The sequence below is a fragment of the Diabrotica virgifera genome, chromosome 5, assembly GCF_917563875.1.
Source record: "Diabrotica virgifera virgifera chromosome 5, PGI_DIABVI_V3a".
Lineage (NCBI taxonomy): Eukaryota > Metazoa > Arthropoda > Insecta > Coleoptera > Chrysomelidae > Diabrotica > Diabrotica virgifera.
Genome location: NC_065447.1, coordinates 15,996,514 through 16,016,335, shown reverse-complemented (window position 1 = coordinate 16,016,335; position 19,822 = coordinate 15,996,514). Strand labels below are relative to the sequence as shown.

The 19,822-nt window shown below is 30.7% G+C and overlaps 1 protein-coding gene across 6 annotated transcripts in view; it reads right to left on the bottom strand.

Annotated features, from left to right (window-relative positions):
• The window catches only part of LOC114332468 (kinase D-interacting substrate of 220 kDa B), a 239,411-nt gene extending 220,918 nt beyond the window's left edge, over positions 1 to 18,493 (bottom strand). For all 6 annotated transcript variants that reach the window (XR_007698415.1, XM_050652311.1, XM_050652313.1 and 3 more), the window contains exon 1: positions 18,030 to 18,493. The gene's annotated coding sequence lies outside the window, so the exon portion shown is untranslated. The remainder of the gene's footprint in view (positions 1 to 18,029) is intronic.
• Between the last annotated feature and the right edge of the window lie 1,329 nt (positions 18,494 to 19,822).

Genomic DNA, 19,822 nt, shown 5'->3' with positions numbered 1-19,822 from the left:
CGGGGATAGCAGCGTAATTTTGCTTCTCGAAGCTTGTGATAAGACGGATATATATCAGCAAAATGTTCTTTTGCTATTCGTCTGTGAACAAGATATGAATGTTTGGTATCTTTTGATTCAATCATTACTGATAGCGCTTCATCTGGGGTGAGTGGAATTATTTTTTTTGACTTCTGAGCTTTCTGCCAAGCTGTCCTAATTTTACCGGCTCGAGTCGGAGTCAAAAGTGCTTCAGAGACAAGTTTTGCGGCATCGTCTTTTCCTTCAGTCTTTAGTTTTCTCCTTGCAGCTAAAGTAAGCTCCTCGGTTTCGAACGTCGATGACAGCTTTGAAGTCTTTCGACGTTTTGATCTTACACTACTCGCAGAAAATTCTTTGCTTGGACGACCACGCCTACCTCCAGATGAAGTTCCTGGTTGTGGCTCAGCATTCGGATCAATTTCTAATCCAGTTTCTTCAAATACACATACACTTAACCACGCTGTATTATTTTTCACAAATCTATCCGTTTTTCTCCCACATTGATCAAGCTTTGCATAAACGACGTTGCAAAACTTTGAAGTGAAAATCCTCATTTTTAACATGGCGTCTGCATCATTTTCAATTTTGTAGTGTCTCACCAAATACTTGAACAGATATTCTGTGCGACTGGAACGTTGTAACTTATCCTTTTCATACAAAACGTCAAACAGTTGCCTTCTGGTGACCATTTTCACTGTGAAAAATATAGAAAAACATTACATAAAAAAAATTTTTTGAAGACGCAAATGAAATAAGACTTACAACCACCATTACGAACAAACTTAACTATATTCTCTATCAAGGTAAATAAAGTAACGCAACAAGAAAATAGAAATTACTAGGTGTTACATTTTAAATAACAAAATAAAATGTGCTGTTATGGTTACAGAATACATTCGTTGGATATGGTTCATGCATATCGATAAGCAAAACCAAAATATCTCAAAAAGGCGCTTGAAGGCGCCTATCAAATTTTAGTATGTTATTAGGGAATGATCAAGCTATTTTTTTAATATTTTTTCAAAGCCGGATCGGATCGGAAAATATGTTATATCTCAACATAATTTTAAAGTATAATATAAAATTTTCAATAAAATCGACTACATAGTAATTATATCTATATGTATACTAATTTAACTTTGATTCATAAGTATTTATATAACATGAAAATACATACCTTGAGAAAGTTTTCTGTACAATTAACCACTTGAGTCAGACACTTTATAACACACATTCACTAGTTGACATTTAGTAGTACACTAAATGAATGTTCGCAAAGAAATGATCCTAACACAAAAGTCTGGTTTTGAGAACCGATGGCTGCCGCAATATGCCTTCTACCTGCTTCAAATTCTAGGAAAACATTATTTATCTATTTCTCGGAGTACCTACAAATTCTGAAAGCCAGACTAATACTTTCATCGAAATCGATTTATGGCCGCTTTTTGAATTTTTCGGCCCACTGTGCGATGGAAAGGTGGATACAGTGTCTGCATCACTACACCTTAGAACACTTCCGAAGTGACAAACCGACTGAACAACCACTAATTACAGGACTTTAATAGAAACACAAGATATGTTTTATGTATTTTTGCAATTTGCACCTGACATACTAATTTGTTTGTAAACATAATTTAGGCTACGTGTTAAGAATTCAAGCATATTTGTGCCAGTACTTTGTACTTTAGGTTAAATATCTCCAGTGTGTGTAATGTTTAGTGAAAAGTTAAAAACGGTGTCAATTCAGTTTTACTCGAAATATGAAATTTTTGTAATTTGAACATGAGCTGAATATTTTATTTGGACGATAACAATACATTCAAACAATGAAAACATTAGAGAAACCCAAAATGAGAGAAATTTTTGGCTTCAATGCTATTTAAATGTATTCATTTTTTTCGAATCCTAAGAAATCTAATAAATATTTTTGAAAAATTTAAACGCAAAATGAAAGATTACATTATTTCCAAGGGCCGAAAGTCCCATAGAACAAACAAAAAGTTTCTTTTGAATAAGCTATTTGAAATTAAAAATTACACTAATACGAGTAGTACATTCTTTCACGGTTTTTGCGGTAAATTTTAAAGAACCGCTTAGATTGACATGAAATATGGATGCGCATAGCTAACATGTCAAAGGAAAAAAGTGATATGGTCACGGGGTGTGCTTTTGCCCTGGGGGTGAGTTTCACCCCATCTCGGGGGTGAAAAAATATATGTCCAAGGTAAGTCCCGAAATGGATAAACTGACTAATTTTAAGCAACTTTTGTTCTATAAAGTTTTTTCACCAAATCAATACTTTTCGAGTAATTTGCAAATGAATATGTTCATTTTTCAACAAAATAACCACGATTTTAGACAGCTTTTCGCAAATATCTCAAAACGTAAGCATTTTGTCGAAAAAAATATTCTTAGGAAAACTATAGCCTATAAAAAAGTGAAAAAAAACGGTGTATATATTAGGTCTTTATACCTAGCAAAAACAGAGTTATAGCTAATGAAAAATAGGTTCATATTCGAATAATTCCAAATAGAATAATTCAATGTGAAATATCCAAATAATGAAGCATTCTTGGGGAAAACACATTACCACTTTTTTAAAGTGTTTTAAAAAAGCTTTATTTCTGTTTTTATAAAAAAAATTCTAGCATCAAATGTAAGAAAGCTACGCTCAAAATAAAATTGGTCCCTTTTGTTTTGGCAAAAAAAAATCAGGAAGATCACCCCCCAATTAGCAACTTAAACGAAATTAATCGTTACCGCTTCACAAGTTACTTTACTTATGTTGTGTTTATGTGATCTGTAAGTTTCATCGATTCAAAGTGCTTATTTTTGAAAAAATTTGGTTTTAAATAAAAAATTTTTAAATTTTAATTTTGAAAAAAATGCTTTTTTTCAAAATAACTTAAAAATTGTTAGGAGGTACCAAAAATCTTAGACAATAAAAAAAAGTCGGCTTTACTTTTATGAATATTTTGTATTTTTTTGTTTTTCTGTAAGACAAAAATTGGTTAAGATTCGGTGTTTCCAAATTTGCATACACTCGTGATCAGTGACTCGTTCAACCGATTTTAACTACAGCCCTTTTCCTGATGTCTTACCAAAAAAAGGGACCAACTTTATTTTGAGCGTAACTTGTTTACTTTTGATGCTATAATTTTTTGTTTAAACAAAAATTAGCATTTTTTAAACACTTTAAAAAAGTTAAAATGAGTTTTCCCCAAAAAAGTGCTTCGTTTTTTGGTTATGGCACGTTAAAATATTCGATTTGGAATTTGACGAATATGAACCTATTTCTCATTAGCTTTAACTCTGCTTCTACTAGGTATAGTGACCTAATATATAGGGTGAGGCAGATAACTGGCCTATTAGAAATATCTCGAGAACTAAAGGCAACAGAATCATGAAAATTGGAATAAAGGGGTTTTGAACGATGGTCTATTAAATGAAAATATTTTCATCTCTTTGCAACTTCCGGTTATACCGGAACTTATATATAACTTCGTTTTTTTAAATGGGACACCCTGTATATTTTTACATTTTTGGATTCTCTTCGATGTCTACTTTATTAAAATATGAGGTTTTGTAATATTATACATGGTATTTTAAAAGATCATTACGTTTCTTTGTTAATTTCGTAGCAATATTCACACCCTGTAGAATTGTAGTAGTTTGACATGTAAAACTCTACTTACGTTCAAATGATTTTTAATATACTCTACTATTGTTAAGAATCATTAGTATATCTAAATTTTTAATTTTATTATACAGGGTTGGTCGAAACTCGGAATGAGTATTTTCTGAGTTTTCTTAAATGGAACACCCTGTATTTTTGTATTGTAATGAAATGATATTTTATAGTACTTTTTTATTTCTTAAGCATTCCCTATACCTAACTGCTTTAATTTGTGGGGGTATTGGTGATTCAAGCTAAACATTAATTGCACCAAAAAATACGTCAAATTTTATTAGGTTGGCCGTGAAAATACTCAATCCCAAATAATTTTTCAGAAATAAATACATATTAATCCAGACTGGTCCTTAAAATTACCAATAATGGTTTAGCTATCAAAATACCTACGTAGTTAAGATTGTTGGTGCGATTAACATTTAAGCACAAATTAAAGCAGTTAGGTATAGGGAATGCTTAAGAAATAAAAAAGTACCATAAAATAGCATTTCATTACAATACTAAAAAACAGGGTGTTCCATTTAAGAAAACTCAGAAAATAATCATTCCGAGTTTCGACCAACCCTGTATACTAAAATTAAAAATTTAGCTATACTAATGTTTCTTAACAATAGTAGAGCATATTAAAAATCATTTGAACGTAAGTAGAGTTTTAGATGTCAAACTACTACAATTCTACAGGGTGTTAATTTTGCTACGAAATTAATAAAAAAACGTAATTATCTTTTAAAATACCCTGTATAATATTACAAAACTTCATATTTTAAGAAAAAAGACGTCGAAGAGAATCCAAAAATGTAAAAATATACAGGGTGTCCCATTTAAAAAACGAAGTTATAAGCAACTTCCGGTATAACCGGAAGTTGCAAAGAGATGAAAATATTTTCATTTAATAGATCATCCTTCAAAACCCCTTTATTCCAATTTTCATGATTCTGTTGCCTTTAGTTTTCGAGATATTTCTAATAGGCCCTTTATTTGCCTCACCCTGTATACACCATGTTTTTCAATTTTTTACGTGCTATATTTTTAATAAGAATTTTTTTTCGGCCAAATACTTTCTGAGTTATTTGCGAAAAACCGTCTGAAAACGTGGTTATTTTGTAGAAAAATTAACATATTTACTCGCAAATAACTCGAAAAGTATTAACTTGGTGAAAAAACTTTATAGAACAAAAGTTGCTCAGAATTAGTTATTTTATCCATTTCCGGACTTATTTCGAACATATATTTTTCACCCCCACAAGGGGGTGAAACTCACCCCTATGGCAAAAGCACACATCGGCACAATATCACTTTTTTTCTCTGACTTGTTAGCTGTGTGTATGCCAAATTTCATGTCAATCCAAGCGGTTGTTTAAAATTTAGAGGTTTTGCAATTTTTTTACCTTTAAAGAAGGTACTATAAATTTTCTCTTTTTTCGCACGCCTGTAACTTGTCAGGCGTAATAAACATAGAAGTAGTATGATAGAATTGATTCAAAAAATGACATAACCCAGACATCCAAAGTGAAAGTTATCCTCCAACACTAAATTGTTCTATATGGTCCATATAATATTCAGAAAAAAGTCACACCTTTTTGAGCGTCGGATTTGGGGGGGAGAGGGGGGAGAAGTCAGTAAATTCGTAGTTTTTTACGTTTTTCGTCAATATTTCTAAAACTATGAGGTTTAGCATGAACAACCTTCTATACAAAAATGTTCTACATTAAATTTGAAATAAAAAAGGTCCGCGACATAATCCTTCTAAAATGAACGGTTCCAAAGTTACGGAGGTAGTATATTATAATTGTTCCAAAAAAAGGCGTAACCCAGACATCCAAAGTAAAAGTTTCATTCCAACACCAAATTGTTCTATATGGTCCACATATTGTTCAGTAAAAAGTTACACCATTTTGAGCGTCTGGTTTGGAGGGGAGATGGGGGAAAAGTCATTAAATTATTAGTTTCTTTACGTTTTTCGTCAATATTTCTAAAACTATGTTTAAGCGTAAACAATGTTCTATACAAAACCGTTCTGCATACAATTTAAAACAAAAATGGTTCTATCCATACTTGTTATAAAATCAACGGTTCCAGAGTTACGGAGGGTGAAATGTGGAGGTTTTCGATACTTTTTATGTTTTTTGGGCAATTGATGATGATTTTGGGTGCTGAGGTTGACAGGTTGACGTTTCTTCAAGGGCTTATCAATAACATACCATCGGCCACTGAAATAGCAAATCCTGTTAAAGAAAATTTCTTTCAATCAGTAAAAATATTATAAATTTCCCAAAAAATATAAAAAGTATCGAAAACCTCCACTTTTCACCTTCTGTAACTCTGGAATCCTTGATTTTATAACAATTATGTATAGGACCTTTTTTGTTTTAAATTTGATGTAGTAGAACATTTTTGTATAGAACATTGTTTACGCTAAAGCACAGTTTTAGAAATATTGACGAAAAACGTAAAAAAATTATTAATTTACCGATTTCTCCCCATCTCCCCCCAAACCGGACGCTCAAAATGGTGTAACTTTTTACAGAACAATATCTGGACCATATAGAACAATTTGGTGTTGGAGGAAATCTTTTACTTTTAATGTCTGGGTTAGGCCTTTTTTGGACCAATTATACTATACTACCTCCGTAACTTTGGAACCGTTCATTTTAGAAGGATTATGCATAGAGATTTTTTGTTTCAAATTTAATGTAGAACATTTTTGTCTAGAAGGTTGTTCATGTTAAACCTCATAGTTTTAGAAATATTGACGAAAAACTTCAAAAACTACGAATTTACCGATTTCTCCCCCCTCTCCCCCCCAAACCCTCAGTCAACCGTCAACCGTTGACCCCGACGGTCAAAATGGTGTGACTTTTTTTTGAACATTATGTGGACCATATAGAACAATTTGGTGTTGGAGGATAACTTTCACTTTGGATGTCTGGGTTCGGATCTAGTTATACCATACTAAAGTTTTCAGGGACTTTCGTCCTTCGGTTATAACGTATTATTTCATTCTACGTTTAAATTTTTCAAAAATACTTATTAGTTTTCTCAGGATTCGAAAAAAATGAGTGCATCTAAAAAGAATTGGAACCGAAATTTTGTGCCTACTTCCTTTAACATAAAAAACTTATTCAGAATGTACTTTATATGTACAGGTTACTTACCCAAATTATTTGAAATAGGAGAATTTTAATAACCTTCAGAATCACAAATTTTGGATAATTTGTTATCCAAGATATGTGTTGGGTATAGGCGTTTCTTTTTTGGTTTTTCCAAACGTCTGTACGTATTTTAAAAGTGTATTTCAAATGTCTGTATATGAGGAAGTATTGAAAAGGTCTTAGCCTATTTTGAAAACAAACAAAATTTTGATGTGATACCCTTTTTGGGCAATATCTATTATCTTATTTTTTTATTCAGATAATTTTGAACAAAAATGTTTATTAGCACTTTTTGTGTAGAATGAACCGTTTTTTCATAAACAACGCTTGAAGCGACCGGCGATTTTGATTGTCAGTTATGTGCGCGAAATCAATTTTTTAAATAAAATTTTTATCAACTCGGCGGGAAAAATTAGATTTAGATATCAAAAGTCAAAATTACTTTTAACAGTAAAGAGTGCAGCTTTTGTATGCAATTTTTTGATTTTGTTACAAATGAGGTCAGTTTCTATAATGATATTAAGTAAATAAATATTGCGCAATTTTTGCAATTCTTTGCGATTCTCATGAGATCAATAAAATTTATCACTTGCTTTGACCGATTTCGATTTTGGATTTTGGCAACAAATATGAGGCATTTTAAATATCCCTAAAAATCGCTGAATTTTAACTTTCACATTATAAACGATCTCACATTGATTGGAATTTGTAGCTTAAGTTGTATAGTTTCAGAAAACATACTTTTGCAAACGAAAAGAAGTTGATGTTTTCTATCATTTGTAATTTGAAAGTTTATTTTGTTTTTTGGGTATACATATTTCAAACGCCTCATATTTTTTGCCAAAGCTCAAAATCGAAATTTCATGTTACAGGTTTTGAAGAATAGGTTGGATCAAATATTGCAAATTCCACAGTGACCGGTCAATGGAAGTGATAAATTTTATTGATATCATGAGAATCGTAAAAAATGTCAACAATCGTGAAACATTTATTTATTTAACAGCTTTATAAAAGCTGACATTTTTGCTTTATATTTGCGGCAAAATGCAAAAATTGCATATGTGTAAGCACAATGCTGTACTCTTTACCTTTAAAACGCATTTTTATTTTTGTAAATCGGATACTCTGATCAAAAGATATCGAATTTTTTCCATCAAGTTGATACAAATTGATTTCATGCGATTAACTGACATTCAAAATCGCTGGTTGCTTCAATCAATGTTTCTGAGAACGTCATTCTACGCAAAAAAAGTGCTAATAAACATTTTTGTTCAAAATGATCTCAGCTACCTTTCTTGTTTGAAACATTTTGTTCTACGGCGTAGGTACAGTTACGATCATTGAATAGTTTACAGGCTTACGTATCTAGGAGCCATTTTTTTTTTTAATTTTACCTCGTTTAAACGCACCTTTTACGTCAAAGTGACGTTACCAGTGGTGTACCTAGAATAGGTTGATTAAAATTAAAAAATCAAAATAATATAAATATATTTTAAAAAATATAACAAAAATGCCAAGGGCCATTAGTTGTCGAGGCATTAAGCTAAATAAAAAAAAATTAACAAAATGGAAAGTATACAAAGAAGTTTTTTGGAGGAGTTTGATATCGATTTATTTTATTTTTCAACACGCGAAATTTTTGACAAGTATTGACTTTTTGAAATTTTTTGACTTTGACATTTATCAGATCCGTACGACACTGCAACTTTACAGTATTACAATATAACAAGCTGAAAATGCGAGCATTATCATAACGAAAACTTTGTTTATTTAGGTATTTAAATTCATAATATTAATTACTATTATGAAAAGTTGTTTAGAATTAAAAATTATGTTTCAATTTGCAATTATATCATTCTAATTTAAATGTTGTGAACTATAAAGATACTTTACTCAAAATTCATATTTTTATATACCTCGTATAAAATTAATAAAATTTTATATGTGATGGTTGCATCATAAATCTTAGACCATGAAGAGCTTTTTATGAAGAATCACTTTTCTTCGTCAAATTAAAAATGCAAGAGTTATAAATGAAAATGATGATTTAAAATAAACCTTATTTTCGTTTTTAGCACCATCAAAACCTTAAGTTAGATGAAAATTAGCCATTCGCCACACCGTAGTCAGTATCTTGAGAAATAAGCGTTATTTTAAGAGTGCCACTCGTCTATAAAGTCACATAACTTTTTCTTATTGCCTACTTTGACTTGAAATTTTCCAAAAAACTTCTTCGTGAATTATATTTTATTCCTGTGTTGGTGAAAATTATAAACTAAAAAGTTTGTCACTCAACTTTTTTAAGTAAACATAAAACTAACGAAATCTGACGACAAAGTGTTTAAAAATTAACAACTCCTCGTTTAGTTTGTTTAAACAGTTTGAATAAAGCACATTATTTAAATACTTCAAAGATGACACAGTAAAATTTTCAAAAGGAAATATTTACAGCGACCAAAGATACAGCGAGATAAAGTCGAAAAATCATTAAAATTGATTTTTCGCATTTTTGCATAAAATTTTATATTTTAACATGTACCACCAAATCTAGATAAAAATAAACTTCATATTCAGATTCAGCGGTATCGAAAATATAAAGAATCACCAAAATTGGTCATTCATCTTAAAGTCGATTTTCGTGGTCGGTATAACGTAATTTTAGGAGTTGCTACCGCTCGCCTAAAAATGGAACAGTCTATTTATCATTAAAGGGGAGGGAGGAGGCCGTATACTCGTACAAACCGTTCTTGTTAATATTATTGCTTTCGAAATATACTCAAATTGTAATTTTAAACATCTTATTTATTGTATATAATAATTAAATTCACTATAAAATGTCATTTATATTTTATTAGGTTTGTTCTAGCATCAGTTTCAAACGGTTTGAAACCATCAGCGAATAGTGGACCAGCGCGAGTAGAGGGGATAGCACTGGTGACTGTATTATGTTTCCCACTGATCAACTGTTTGCTGACGGTTTCTGACTAGTTTGACTGATTGCTAGAACAAACCTATTAATAGCTAATTTAAAATTTAGTTTGACATTCACGAAGTGTCAAACTTAAATGTAAATACCAAATATCCTATGCTTTGCTTAATAGTAGTTAATAATAGTTAATATTAATAGTAGTTAATAGTAGTTAATCTTAATAGTAGTTAATCTAGACATATTGACAGATAAATTATACGCCATAGGAATTCCAGAAGGGGTTATTGCGAACTTAATGAAGTTATACCGTGATAGAAAAGTGTATTTAAATATAAATGGAGTGATAGGTACGCCCAAATCAACATCAATTGGATTGCCTCAAGGAAGTATTTTAAGTCCATTATTGTTTATTCTGTACACTGCTGATGTTACTAGTTCTATTACCGAAGAAACTAGAATACTTCAGTACGCAGACGACTTTTGCATTTATACGGAAAAGAAGTCGATCGAAGCTTCAATCAATGCATTAGAAAACGCCACAGAAAGAATTGCCGAATGGTCACAAAGAAATGGATTCAGCATCTCTCAAGATAAATCAGTCATGTGTTCATTTACGAGAAGACGTTATCAACCACCAAACCAAATTAATATAGGACCTTTCGCATTCCCATATAAAACATCTGTTAAATACCTTGGCATAATTTTAAATCAAAAGCTCTCTTGGAAAGAACATATTCATCATTTGTCAAAAAAATGTGAAAACGCAATAAATATACTAAGAGCTTTTAGCCACACAAAGTGGGGAGCCGATCCAAATATATCACTAATCTTCTATAGAGCACTAATACGTTCAGTTATTGACTATGGTTGTATTTTATATGGAAATGCAAATTTAACTCAATTGGAGATATTGGAAAAAATAAAAAATAAGTGTTTACGACTTTGTCTTGGATGTATACAAAGCACACCAACACATATTTTAGAAATTGAAGCAGCAGAGCCTCCTTTGCATCTTAGACGGCAATTTTTGTGTGATGTTTTTATGTCAAAACTCCTAGCACAGAAAAGATCTGAGAAAATACAAAACCTCAATTCAAAAATAGATAGTCCCTTCTGGCGACGTAAAATTCATCCCAAAGTAATAAGCAGTTATCAGCTATTAATCAAATTTAATAGCGAGGTTTACAGAAATGACATCCTTCCCTTTTATAATTGTGATTATAACCTATTAGAACTACAAATTCCTTATTATTATCTTAATATTGAACCACATGTTAATCAATTTAACATAAATACGTTTGTTGAGAAAACAATTCTGAAAAGATGGCCGGAGTCCGATTGTATTTATACAGATGGATCCAAATTCGCTGAGTCAACTGGATGCGCCTTTTACCATTCAAATGAAAATCTATCCAAAAAATTTAAACTTTCAAATCAAATGTCTAGTTATACTGCTGAGCTCATCGCAATTCTTCAAGCTTTGAGGTATATTAATATCCATCACAAGAATAAGTTTGTTATATTAACAGATAGCAAAAGTTCGGTAGACACAATAGTACAAACTAAATTATCAAGCACTTCATCAGTAGTAATTATAAAAATTTTAGAAACAATCCAGTTACTTACGAATACAGGTAAACAAATTTCTTTGGTTTGGATTAAGGCTCATTATGGAATTAACGGAAATGAAATAGTGGATAGACTTGCCAAGGATGCTACTACAACAGGGGAAACGATAGAAGAACCATTAATGCCAGTCACTGATCTACGACAATGGTTTAAGAAAAAACAAATGGAGCAATGGCAACTGGAATATGATATATCTCTTAAAGGTGTACGATTTCATGATATCCAACCAAAAATTTATAGAAAACCGTGGTTTAACGACATTACAAATCGGCACTTCATTAAAACCTTAAATAGAGCAAGGAACAAACATGGTATATATCCAGTTCACAAAAATAAACTAGGGTTGGCCACTTCTCAAAACTGCACATGCGGGGAGTTGGGTACTTTAGAGCATGTGATTTTCGATTGAGCAAACTTCCAGATGCTGAATCAACAGTTATATAAGAATCTACAAACAGTAGGAGTTACTCTCCCCACCAATTTAAATTCCATTTTATGTACACGAAATATAAATTTGTATAAAATTATTTATAACCACTTAAAAAATATGAAAATTGATATTTAAAAAAAAATATATATATAAAAAAAATTTAAAAAAAATATATATATAAAAAAAAACAAAAAAAAAAAAGAAAAAAAATAATAAAAAAAAATAAATAAATATTAAAAAACAATAAAAAAAAACAAAATAAAAAAAAACAAAAAAAAACAAAAAAAAAACAAAAAAAAAAACAAAAAAAAAAAAAACAAAAAAATCACAAAGAAGGCCTAAACCTCCGCGAGGATGAATCGGGTTTAGGTCTTATCGCGAAAGAAAAAAAAAAGAAAAAAAAAATTAATATCAATTAGTGGTTTAGTATAAGTATTTAGTAATAGTGTTTTATTAGTATGTATTTTTAATGTAATGTATGTAATATATGTTTGTGATTATTAAAATATAATGTATATCAGTTAAAATTAGGAAATTGTGTCTATGAAAATAAAAAAAAAAAAAAAAAATTTGAGCTGGCCAATTGGTTCAAACCAAGGTCATAAATCTAAACACACACACACACACACACACTATGCTTTGCTTTAACAAATTTTGATTAAAACTAGCCTACTTACTAATAGCAACGATTTCAGATGACGTTTGGTGTATCCGAAGAAAATAAAAGGATTGTGACGTCACATTTTAGACTTTGAGGTCGGTTATCTCGAAGATGGTTAGAGATATCGAAATGCCGTTTTCAGATTTGAATTCATAAGACACAACTACATAAGAGTCCATCGGTAAATCGGCTCTAGGTATTGCAGGAGCGGCGACGCAATAACACACAGACTTTGCGAATTTACAAACGAAAAGTTTTCGTTGAAAATTAAGGTGTAAACTATTCAGTGATCGTAACTGTACCTACAGATTCTTGATAAATCAATGTTTTCCGTTTCCTCACGTAAGATTTAGGGGGAACGCCCGCAGGTAGGAGTGGCAAAGTGTTTGCACCTTTTCTGGAATCCCAAAATTGACATTCTAAGCTAAATTCAGCTTGTTCGTATGACTTTTAAAGGTTCAGCAGTATTTTCGTCAAAATGACTGGACTATTGTTTATCAAGATATCTTATCTATGTTAAATTTGACTTCTCTAAAAAGGCACTGTCATTGGAACAAGTGATTTCGGCTCTATCATAATTATGTACTGTATCCATGTTGCGATTTGAAGGTTTTAAGTATCTGTTGGTTTTTTATATAAGTACTTTGGTTTTGTATAAGTAGCATCCTTCAAGATCAAAGCTTCCACAAAGGGTGATTATTCGTAATATTCCGGTTTGATGAAAGTTTATTATTCTTTTTATTGTTTAATTGCTTTATCAATTCAAATGCATAAGGTCACATGAAGAAAACACCTATACAGCTTCGCCATAAATATACCTATTTTGTTCTTCTAACAAATAATATATGAAAAAAAAAATAAATAAATAAATAAAATAAATAATAAAATAAAAAATAAATAAATAATATATGTTTCAGATTATTCCATAAATATTTCTGCTAATAATGGAGATAAAGAGCCCATTGCTAGGCCAAAATCTTGTTTATAGAAATTATTGTTGAACTGAGAATAATTTTGATCAGTACGACATAATGTTATTAGTTCCATTAGAGCAGATATGTTTGGTCCTTATTAATTTTACAATCTAATGGCACATTTGTCAATAAACTATTTATCTCAAAACTTACAGAGATTAATTGAATTGGATTAAATTCAATTTCTGATAATGTTATTTTGAAAATGTTGTGGTTGTTGATTAATCTAAAGAGTCTTTTCAATAGCCAAAATACCGTAATTTATATTCTGCTCTAAAATCACAATAAAGATGTTCCAGAAATAAACAAACCAAGATACGTTGAATGGTACGATGAGTAATCCCGAATCATGATTTACAATGTATAAACTTTGCAAATCATGATTTGGAATTTACAATATAGGATAAATTGTAAATCATGATTTGGGAGTGCTCCTTGTAACATTCAATGTGTCTTGGTTTGTTTATTTCTAGTGGATATTTATTTGATTTTAGTACCTATAGTGCTAGTTCATCTTATTTGTATGAATTTGTCCTGTATTCTTCTTTTATAATCACTATATCTTTGTATTTCTGATATGACGTCTGTGTCTTTTTACTCTTTTTACTATAGAAGACTTTTACCCTTAACAATAAAAGAAACAGTACATGAAAGTATATTGGGAACATGATTGAGAAGCAAATACTATAAAAAAAAATCAATAGATTTTAGATTAGATTGAAGAGCGAATTTATTGCCTTAGATATACTGCCCTACTAAGCGAAAGGGAGAGATATGTAATTTATATTGTTTCAGATATTCATATTTCGCATAAATAGATATTAATGGGGGTTGAAAGATTCTACATATTTTTCAATTACTGTATGGTCCAATGTCCAATTTATTATGTTCCATTTCTATGTGGCTTACATAGAACATAGAAGTTCCACAGTTTCTATGTGGCCTTGGAGAGCTTATGAAGATGTATTTAATGACTAATAAATGAACCATTCATATCAAATTTTTTCAAAAAAAATGTAGATACACCCTTTTTGCTTAGTAGGGTAGTATAACTCTTGACATACCATATGTTAAGTTTCCGATTAGGTTAGATTAGATGTAACTTTAGGTATCGCTAAAATTGGCAACATTGCTTTTGAGAATGAGTTACACTGCAACTTTAGAATCGACAAATGAGTGAATAAATCCATGCAACTTGAGTGTGGTAAGTGGGGAAGAAGTGTTCTAATTTAAAAGTAAATACAGGGTAGTTCTAAATGTATTATAAGAATAAATCTTTGGAACAATTAAAGAATGTACATACAGTCGAACCTGCTTATTAGAATAGCCTTCATGCCAAACAAAAATATTTCGTTAACCAGGATATTCTAATAACCGATCATTGGTAGCTAAATAAGTACTAGAAACATTTTGGGTCCTCAAATTGTTATTCCTTAAACCTGAATATTCTTATAACCGGTATCTAATAAGTGGATTCAACTATATAGTTGAATAGTCAACTATATAGAATAGATTTCAAAAATATTTAAAAAAAAAAATTTTTAAATACAGTGTAACCTCGATTATCCGTCTCTCTATTAACCGTCACCTCTGTTAACCGTCAGGGTCCATACATAAGTTATATTGACTACATAAGTATAAATTTAGTCATCAATTTATTTTGTTTGGGCATTGCGATAAGCCAAATGAAATTCGTTGAAATGTACACGTGCAGTTCTTCCACCACCGCAATTTTTATGTATATTATTTTTGTTCTTATGCAGGGCTCTGGATTAAATTTCAATTTAAATAGGTAATGAATGATAAATAATACCGTGTTTTTAGAGTTCAATTTTTAGAATCGCAAGTCGAAAATAAAAAACGCACATACAGCACAATAAATTATTACATTCAATATCTGTGTGTCACCATAATTCAGTTTGATTCAAATTCGAACATTTATTGTGTCACTTAGTCGTTTGATCAATTAAGTTTTGAAAAATGGAGCCTTCCACATCTGGAGCATCTAAAAGAAAATGTCTTGTTTTGTCAATTAAAAAAAATAGAAATTATTGCAGAATTAAAGAAAGGTGTTTCTGCAGTCACTTTGAGCAAAAACCTTGACATTCCTAGAATTTTTATTTTTTTTATGTTCTGTTAACCGTCTTTTCAATTATCCGTCATACCCTTGGTCCGGTGCCCTGATGGATAATCGAGGTTCCACTGTACAATGCAGGCTGTCACTGTAAACTGTCATTTAGGTATTTATTCTATTCATTTGTTTTGTGTAAATTGTATGTAATTATTATTGAGTTCTAAAACTGTTAATATATGAATTATTTAATGATTGTAATTATTGTAATTGGTATAACCGTAAATAAACTATTTATTTATTTATTTAACTATATTTGCAATAAACAAGAAATTTCTCTACACATACATATTTTAATTTCTGCAAAAAGTGTTGCTTTTACTGTATGATCAAAATTGTTTTATATTTTCTCTGAATGTTATAAGGTATGTTGCTCTGCATTATTAGGTATACAGTAAGTATATTTTTTAAAGGGTTTGTATACAGTAACCGCCACCCTACTAGATACATAGAAACATTGAGCTACTGCAGTCCTTGACCCTTCACTTGTTGCAATGTTTATTATGTCTAGTGACGTTTAGAACGTCAGAAAATGTATAGAAACCAACGAACTGTCAACACTGATGGAATCGCCATAAAGTGAATTTAATAGCGCCAGGATGAGATAGAAGATAATCAGGTAAAGAAGGGAAGATAATCGCCATCTTTCGTAAACAAACAAATTGACAGTGCTAGTCAGGTACGTCGGGGTTGCCAGAATGGGGTATTTTCCCACAATTTTGGGGTAATTTGAAAGCGTATAGGGGAACTTCTCTAAGCAAAAATGGTTGGGAGATTTTTTGGGGTGAAAATTATGGATGATTTTAAGGGGTCATGGGAAATTAAATTTGCGAATGTACACACAGAAATGTATATTATACTCTCATATAATCAAAGAAGATAGGACCTATGAATTATTTCCAGGGTCCTCTGTTGATAAGTAGTATAATTTTTGTTTACTGTTCTCTACATTTGACTACTATTTTATTAAAATGCAGCAAAAATTTAAATTTGGGTAATTTGAGGGAATTTTAGGTCTAAGTGGGGGATTTATAAAATCACATCTGGCTACTCTGGTTGTAGTTGTAGCAAATTTTACCTGACAAATTCTCTGTCTCTCTAGGACCTCTCTCTTGTATTTTGTCACCAATCTCGCTTCACTGTTTGAATGGGACGGGGCCATTCCATCAGTGTTGACAGTTCGTTGATAGAAACTGAATATTGTTTTTTTTTTATTTAATGGCACGGACTTTATGTCATTCAGCCAGTCACCACAAGAGGTACTTAGTGTTATGTGTAGTGTGTGTGTTGAGTAAGTGTCTTGTTACTTTGCAAAGTCAACGTCATTGTCTTTGCAAAGAGACTCTAATTGTATCCGAACGTCTGCGGTCCCTCCGGTGAGTACCGATCCCACAAGGACAGAAACTATCTTCATTTATTAATTTATAATAAACGAAAAATTCCGGACCTGAAACTGAATATTAACATAGAAAGTTGACAAATAATAGATCAGCTGTACTTGACGTTTAGAGTTGTCATTTTGATAAAGTTGTAAAAGTTTTAAAGTATTGTAATATTCTTGGTGTTTGAATAAAGTTATTTTAAAACAGAGTAACAATACTATTAATTAATGTATTTTCTGTATGTAAAAACAATTATTTTGAATAGTTTTTTGACATTAACATGACAGGGATGAAAGTCAGATCTGAGAACAGACCGGATTAACCCATTAACATAGCAATTAGGTACCTACCCATATATCTAGTAGTGTGGCGCTTACTGTATATTAAAATCCCCAATATTGTTTTCTCTTGTTATATTCGATGTAATTTAATTATGGTATGGTGTAGGACAATTTTTGTTAAGAACTCTCAGAATGTACTCAAATAAACCTAACATTTATTTAGGATCATGAATGAACTTCAACTTGAACTGTGTTCAGTTCAAATTGAAATAAAATCCAACTTAAACAGCTTTCAAAAGCACAATCCTAAATATAAGTAGGTATAATATAATAAGACAAATTAATTATTTCCTTAACTCATAAAGAATGAAAGGATTAATCCTTTTAAAGTTTGACAAGTTAAATTTGTGTAAATATTTATACACTTTTGTTTATTATAAATTTTTTTCAACAATACAAAACAATGAAAATGTATGAAGAATCAAGCCAGTCACATGGTTTAAAAGAACATGTTTATTGAGCATTTTAAAAAATGCATGTTGAGACATTTATCCTAAAGGATTATGAGCATAATCCTAGTGAAATGAGCATAATATAAATGGACAACCATTTAACGACAAAGACTAATGTCAGCAAACCCATTTTTATTTAAAGAAACCAAGGTAAATCAGTAGGAACAATAAAAATACACCTCAGAAAATAAATCTCTAGACCCAATGCGAAAAAAACAAGGTTATGACGTACTCACCTAATTAGACGCTTTAAATTTAACCCTCACCAGTTTTAAATGATTGTACCGCAAATTTTTCACTACACTTTATTCACTTTCAGACATAAAATAGTTCATTAATGCACTTTTTAAATCAATTATAACCATAATCAGCAACTTTCAGTCAACTCAACGTTCATTTGGTCAGTTGTTAAAAACAGCTGTTTTGGGGGAATTTCTTTTTGTTTGCGGTTGCCAATTCACTGTCGGCCTGACTCATAGAATGACATCAAAGGATTGACAAAAATGTTCTACATAAAGATTTAAAATAAGATATAAATTGTTATCGAAGCCCAGGAAATCCTTTTATATAATTTAAATAATTGATTACACAAAAACAATTTAAGCTTTTAAATTTAAGTAAATGTAGATTCTTTCAACTAATTATACGTCTGCCTGTATTGTTAGTTGCATACGTTTTAGATGTAGATTAAATTTGAAAAAAGACATTCTGAAAAATTCTGTGTTATAAAAATGTATTACTTAAGATTTATGTTTGTTTCTTAATAAAGATTTATATTATTCTTATTTTTATTCACTTATAGATACTTCAAAATTCCCCAAAGGTGAAAGCAGTGGCGTACGATAGATCAGCGGGCCCTGGTTCCAGTTGGGATGCGGACCCCGCCCGCCCAATAAAAACACACATTGTATATCAAAAGTTTTTAATAAACATAATAAATATAAATTATCATAATAATATATCATAAAATATATCCTATATTTTTTATAAAAACTCAAGCTACTTTATACAGTACGTAAATCATTCAGCTGGACATAGGGAACATAAACTGTATATATTTAGATTCATAAAAACATGCATTGTATTATTTTGAGATCATTGTGGCAACTCAGGGCCTGGATTCCGTGCACTGTAGATATCTACATGTCGCTTTCTATCGATGTCAATTTTCGTAAAAATATTTGAATTTTAGCTTTAATTGAATTATTTTCTAGTTTTGCTAGGTTATACTCTAATTGATGCTGAAGTGAGACTTAGTAAAACAAGAAAATATTTGAATTAAAACTAAAAATTAAAATATATTGACACTGCGCATATCGCTTTCTATTAATGTCAATATATTTGAATTTTTAGTTTTAATTCAAATATTTTCTTGTTTTACTAAGTCTCACTTCAGCATCAATTAGAGTATAACCTAGCAAAACTAGAAAATAATTCAATTAAAGCTAAAATTCAAATATTTTTACGAAAATTGACACCAATAGAAAGCGACATGTAGATATCTACAGTGCACGGAATCCAGGGCCAGCTCTCTCGATGATAAAATGGTTGTTAGCATTAAGGGGAATTAACCTCCAAATTGACAATTCATTTCGACTCATAGAGGTATATATTACCATAGAGGGAGCCTACCTTCCGCGCTTCCTGACGACAAGATCTCATGGACTGGTTTGCTGCATCTCTTTCTAACACATTGTATCGAAAATCTATGATGACATTCAGTGTGAATATAGGCACGGAAGAGGAGGACAACTGTAGCAGCTTTACTATGTGTAAGAGTGAAACAGCACTAATCCAAATAAAAAAGATGGTGTCGTCACTTCGCTCTGAATGATACTCTCTCTATGCTAATATATAACTCTATGTTTAGACTGATACAAATAAACGTCAAAATATGACAATGTAGTAGCTAAATATTTTTGGCCTAAGGGAATGGGAAAACTGTTTAGTTTTGAAATTAGTGTTTAAATAAAAAATATTTTAAAAATTAGCTAAAGTAGACTTTGTTTTTGATTTACTTATGGACAGC